This window comes from Penaeus chinensis, chromosome 10 (genome assembly GCF_019202785.1).
Source record: "Penaeus chinensis breed Huanghai No. 1 chromosome 10, ASM1920278v2, whole genome shotgun sequence".
Taxonomy (NCBI): Eukaryota; Metazoa; Arthropoda; class Malacostraca; order Decapoda; family Penaeidae; genus Penaeus; species Penaeus chinensis.
This window is the reverse complement of record NC_061828.1, coordinates 894,380-899,379: the sequence shown is the minus strand read 5'-3', so window position 1 is coordinate 899,379 and position 5,000 is coordinate 894,380.

Here is a 5,000-nt window from a genome sequence, read left to right as displayed (position 1 = left end):
TCGGGGGGGGGGGGGGGGGCGGTATTTATTCACAGATGGTCTTTCCAGATAGGTTGGCGGTTATTTTGGATTTTGCCGTCGAGTAAGTACTATATATGTAGTACCTAGACTTGCTATAACGACCGTTTCTATGTGTTACTATGTGCGGTTGAAAAAAATGATGATTTTTTTTTGTTTATATTTGTTGTTATTGTTTGTCAACAAATTGCCTTCACAATTGGAAAAACGTATCTACGGCTTTCATCTATTTTGCGTGAATATTCGTATAAAAAAAACATGTCTGGTCTAAAACACATATTCTAAAACAAAAATGCCATATATTGCGTGTCGTATTTACTCATCATAGAGTGGAAATGAACTGGACATGACGAAACATTACGACGCTTGGGAACCTCGCTCACGCGGCGTCATGGAAGTTATGAAAAAGTCGATGGCTTTAGGTTTACGTCATGTTTCTCTCTCTTTCTCTCTCTCTCTCTCTCTCTCTCTCTCTCTCTCTCTCTCTCTCTCCCTCCCTCTCTCTCTCTCTCTCCCTCTCTCCCCCCCCCCCCAACTCTCTCTCTCTCCCTCTCTCTCTCTCTCTCCCTCTCTCCCCCCAACTCTCTCTCTCTCTCTCTCTCTCTCTCTCTCTCTCTCTCTCTCTCTCTCTCTCTCTCTTTCTCTCTCTCTCTCTCTCTCTCTCTCTCCTCTCCTCTCTCTCTCTCTCTCCCTCCCTCTCTCTCTCTCTCTCCCTCTCTCCCCCCCCCCCCAACTCTCTCTCTCTCCCCTCTCTCTCTCTCTCTCCCTCTCTCCCCCCAACTCTCTCTCTCTCTCTCTCTCTCTCTCTCTCTCTCTCTCTCTCTCTCTCTCTCTCTCTCTCTCTCTCTCTCTCTCTCCCTCCCTCCCTCCCTTCTTCTCCCTCTCCCTCTTTCTCTCTCTTAAGACTTATCTGCTAAGCAACTTGAGTCTTAGGGACTTCTATAACCTTTCTTCTCTCCTGTAGTTGTTTCATCGTATCTTCTACTTTTACGGGTCATATATGACCCTGCGGGTCATATATAAGGACAAAATAAATTCACATTTAAGGGTTACAAGTAGTTACGGAGAAAAGGTAAATCTCCATCTTTATTCTTCTCTGTAACAGTTGTAATTCCAAAAACGTTGTCAATTCTCCTTTTTAATATAATTAAGGAGAGTCTGAACATCTAAGTAGAGTTGTGGTGTTTGCTTCTTGTTAGCCAGTTCATAAATGCCATCATAATATGAAGATTAATTAGTAAAGTGAGTAGCCTAATTCAACAAATAAGAACAACCACCAGGTTATAAACAAACAGTTAATTAACTTGTAATTATAGTTATAGCCGAAAATGTAATAAGAAATGGCATTTATGAGAGAGATTTCTGTCGGTGTGTTAAACTCATTCCACGTAGGTCAGTTAATACGATCTTTATTCAAGAAAATGAGCAAGCTATTTCTTCTGGTAAGATGAATAGCCCTCGCAACCAACGAGCTCAAACATTATAGGGGTAAATTTATAACCCGTAGTGCCCACAAGCTATACAGGTGAATATATACGGGAAAAAAATGAAGAGAAAAGAAAAAAACTAAGATAACGGCTGCCCTGCCAGCTGACGCGATTCCCTGTTCGTTCTCATTCCTACTTGGAATTATTACGCGCCTGACAAACCATATTAAATCGCTTGGTTTAGAAAAAGAAAACAAGAATGATATAGAAATAAAGTGTTTCGTAGATTAATGAATATCGAGTCCAAGTGACAACATGGAAATTAATATCGGATTTGTTTTCGGTCTATAATTATATGCCAAGAAACACTACACTTCGCAAAAAAACGAAGTATGACAATGGCATCTAAATAATTTTGTCATATGCATGCACTATTACGATTTGTGTGAGAGTCGATGCTATTTATCGCTCGAAAACCATTTATCATGAAACAGAAAGCTGGATGAGGCAAGGTGACTGCAGGCTGAAGGATATCAGGGAGAGAGCCGCAGGTTATCTCAAGGACCGGGTTTCACAAGACATTTCATCGTCAAGTCGGCTCGCTCGCAGTCCTTTCATTGTGGGAATACAGGCCAGCGATCGTCACTGCTTCACTTGGATTTTCTGTTTATTTATTCTTTTGTTTCTTTACTATAATTTATTTGTATATACATTTATATATATATATATATATATATATATATATAATTCTTTTTTTTTCTTTCTTTTCTTAAGCTCAGATTGCAAAGTGACGCTGGGTCCTTCATGAGACACAACTAATCTCGGCATATGATGTAAGCGATTAACCCACGTGGTATATCAATTTTTAAGGATTTCCAAAGCTGCTTCGTGGAGTTCGGTGGGTTAGTAAAATATATATTGTAACAAGCTTCCTTAATAAGCCCCTATGGCTACACAGAGTCAGGCAAATATTCCCCAAACATGTCCATTTCCCAGTCAAAATACGAGTCCTCACAAAACCATTTACTGACCATACTATGTCGATAAAAAATGTGACTATTTTGCATATAACAAAAACAAAACAAAGCAAAACACCTCAGCAACTGCATTTCACCCTCAGAGAGATTGCACTTATACGAGTTAATACTGAAATCCTGTAGTAAATCTTTTTTACCGATTTTAGACGAATTACTCTGCGAAAAGGTACTAAATACGGGAAGTAAAACGTCTGAAGAACAAAAGGTCTGTAGCAAGTGAAGCCGTTAACCTCAGGGTCTCTTCTTGATTGGAACATTTCATGGCGAATCGGGATCCCATAAAATGCAAGATAATTGATTTATCTTTTTAATGATTTTTCTTTTACTTCTTTTTACAAGTTTCTATTGGCGTGATTTGTCTTGTATTGTTATTGTTGATGTTTACTGTTTGGTCTGAACCGTGAGTTGAAAGAGGTTGTAAGCTATAAAGGTTTCAAAATAGATTTAGGCTCAGAATACCTTTATGCACGCAAACAGACACTACCACGCACATAAACGCATGTACATAGAGAAGAAAGAAGAGAAGCGAAGTGAAGAGAAAAAGAAGAGAAGAATAAAAGAGAGAGAGGGGGGGGGTCGAAATGTGAAATTTTCTTTAGTAGTAAAGATAATTAACAAAACTTTCGTAATTTTAGGTAATTTTACAAGAGATTGTTACCATTTGATCTGTTGAAATATGAATGGTGAAAATGGATGAATCCTGGCCTAGAATGGCCGCACACGCGCACGCTCACACACACACACTCTCTCTTTCTCTGTCTGTCTTTCTGTCTCTCTCTCTCTCTCTCTCTCTCTCTCTCTCTCTCTCTTCATTTACTGACTCACTCATACACCAGGTGGCAGACCTCGAAGACTGTTCATTAATCCTTTTTCACTCTGCTGTATGTTTTCTAAAGTGTTAAAATCGTCATTGTTTCTCCCAAAATTTGTGATGATCGACACGTTATATACAGGAGCGATCGAGTCTCGAAACATTTCAAACATTCATGGCCATGTTTGTTTCATGGGATACATCCTGTGATCGATTCTTGTATACGATGATGTTATTGCTATCGTTTCTGAAGCGCAGGTTTGTTAAGGGAATTTCATTATTAATTGTCTTACTGTCATATTAAATTTCATGGAACAAGAATAAGTCTAAAGCCGGAACTCGGATAAACTGTTTTTCTTTCAAGTTACACTTCCTTTTAAAAATTTAAAAGATATATTTTTCATTAGAAGTGCCGAAAACACTAGTACTACAACTCCCTATTGATTTTACCTTTGTCTTGTACCATGGGAGTAAACTAAAACCACTAATTTGAAAAAGTGATATATGTTATGACAGCCACGGTAGAAGCAAAGAATTAGTACGGCTCTATATACTAAAATTTGAGGGATATGTAACTAGATTCGTAAATATCTTGGAATAGTGGAGGGATATTCTTTAAAACTAAGCCTTACATATTTTCACTAAAGAGGTCAGTTTGTAACTCAGACAGTGAGCTGCCATGTGAGTAAAGGTACTTTGCCATGACACAAGTGAAAACTTTCAAAGGAAGTAGAGCAAAGGAAGTAAGGAGTGTGGGCTTACTATAAACGTAGCCAACCCTAGAATATTTAGATACGTCTGTTAGGGATCTGGTCGATATAATCTCAAACCCATATTTGGTTAGGATTATTAAGATTAAACACGTGTCCAAGTAGGTTGATACGAAATTATCATGTGAGCCGCATATAATCTAATTCAGTATCTAATCCGGTTCTCGCAAAATATATATTTATTTTTAGCCTCCAATCATACAAATTATAGGGGAAGAAGTTCCAGTGATCCCCAAACTTTAGTTAATCAAACTATGAAAATATCTCAATTCCTCAGAGAACATCCACGCTTTTATTCACATCAGCCATACTACAGCAATCAGCACAATCAGGTAGCCTAAGCCCTCGCTCTCACATGACACGAAAGAGATCAGGAATTCCATGGCTGAGGAAGCTGAACGAGGCTGAAGAGTAGGTTCCACACAGTGAAAGTTTACTTTCACCAGACATTCCAAGTCCAGCGTGTCGGAAAAATAAGTTACTGCGACTGAGAATTAGCGTGAGAAGGTCTCAGGCTGAGTGTAAACCGGACCGGAAACGGGCGGATAGATGCATAAAGACAATTTTTGTTGTTTTGAATGATGCGTAGGAGATTACAAGCTTCGAATCGGAACGCAACAAGCAAAATAAGAGAAGGATTCTAATGCTAGGTTATGTGAAATAAGAGGATGCGTACGTCTTTTTTCTCTTATACTCTTATCAATTTTATATTTTTTATTACTTTTATTATTTTTGTTTGGATATTTGTTTTCCATTATTTTTTATCTTTACCATTTTATTCCTTTTATTTTCTCTTTTTCTTTTTAATGTTGACTTTGAAGACTTGTCTGAAGTAAACTGTAATCTACATTCACTCTGAAAAATGCAGTAGTGTGTTGATGATAGTAGTCCTTTTTATGGGTAACTAAAAAATATTTTATTGGTGCGAGAAATGTGG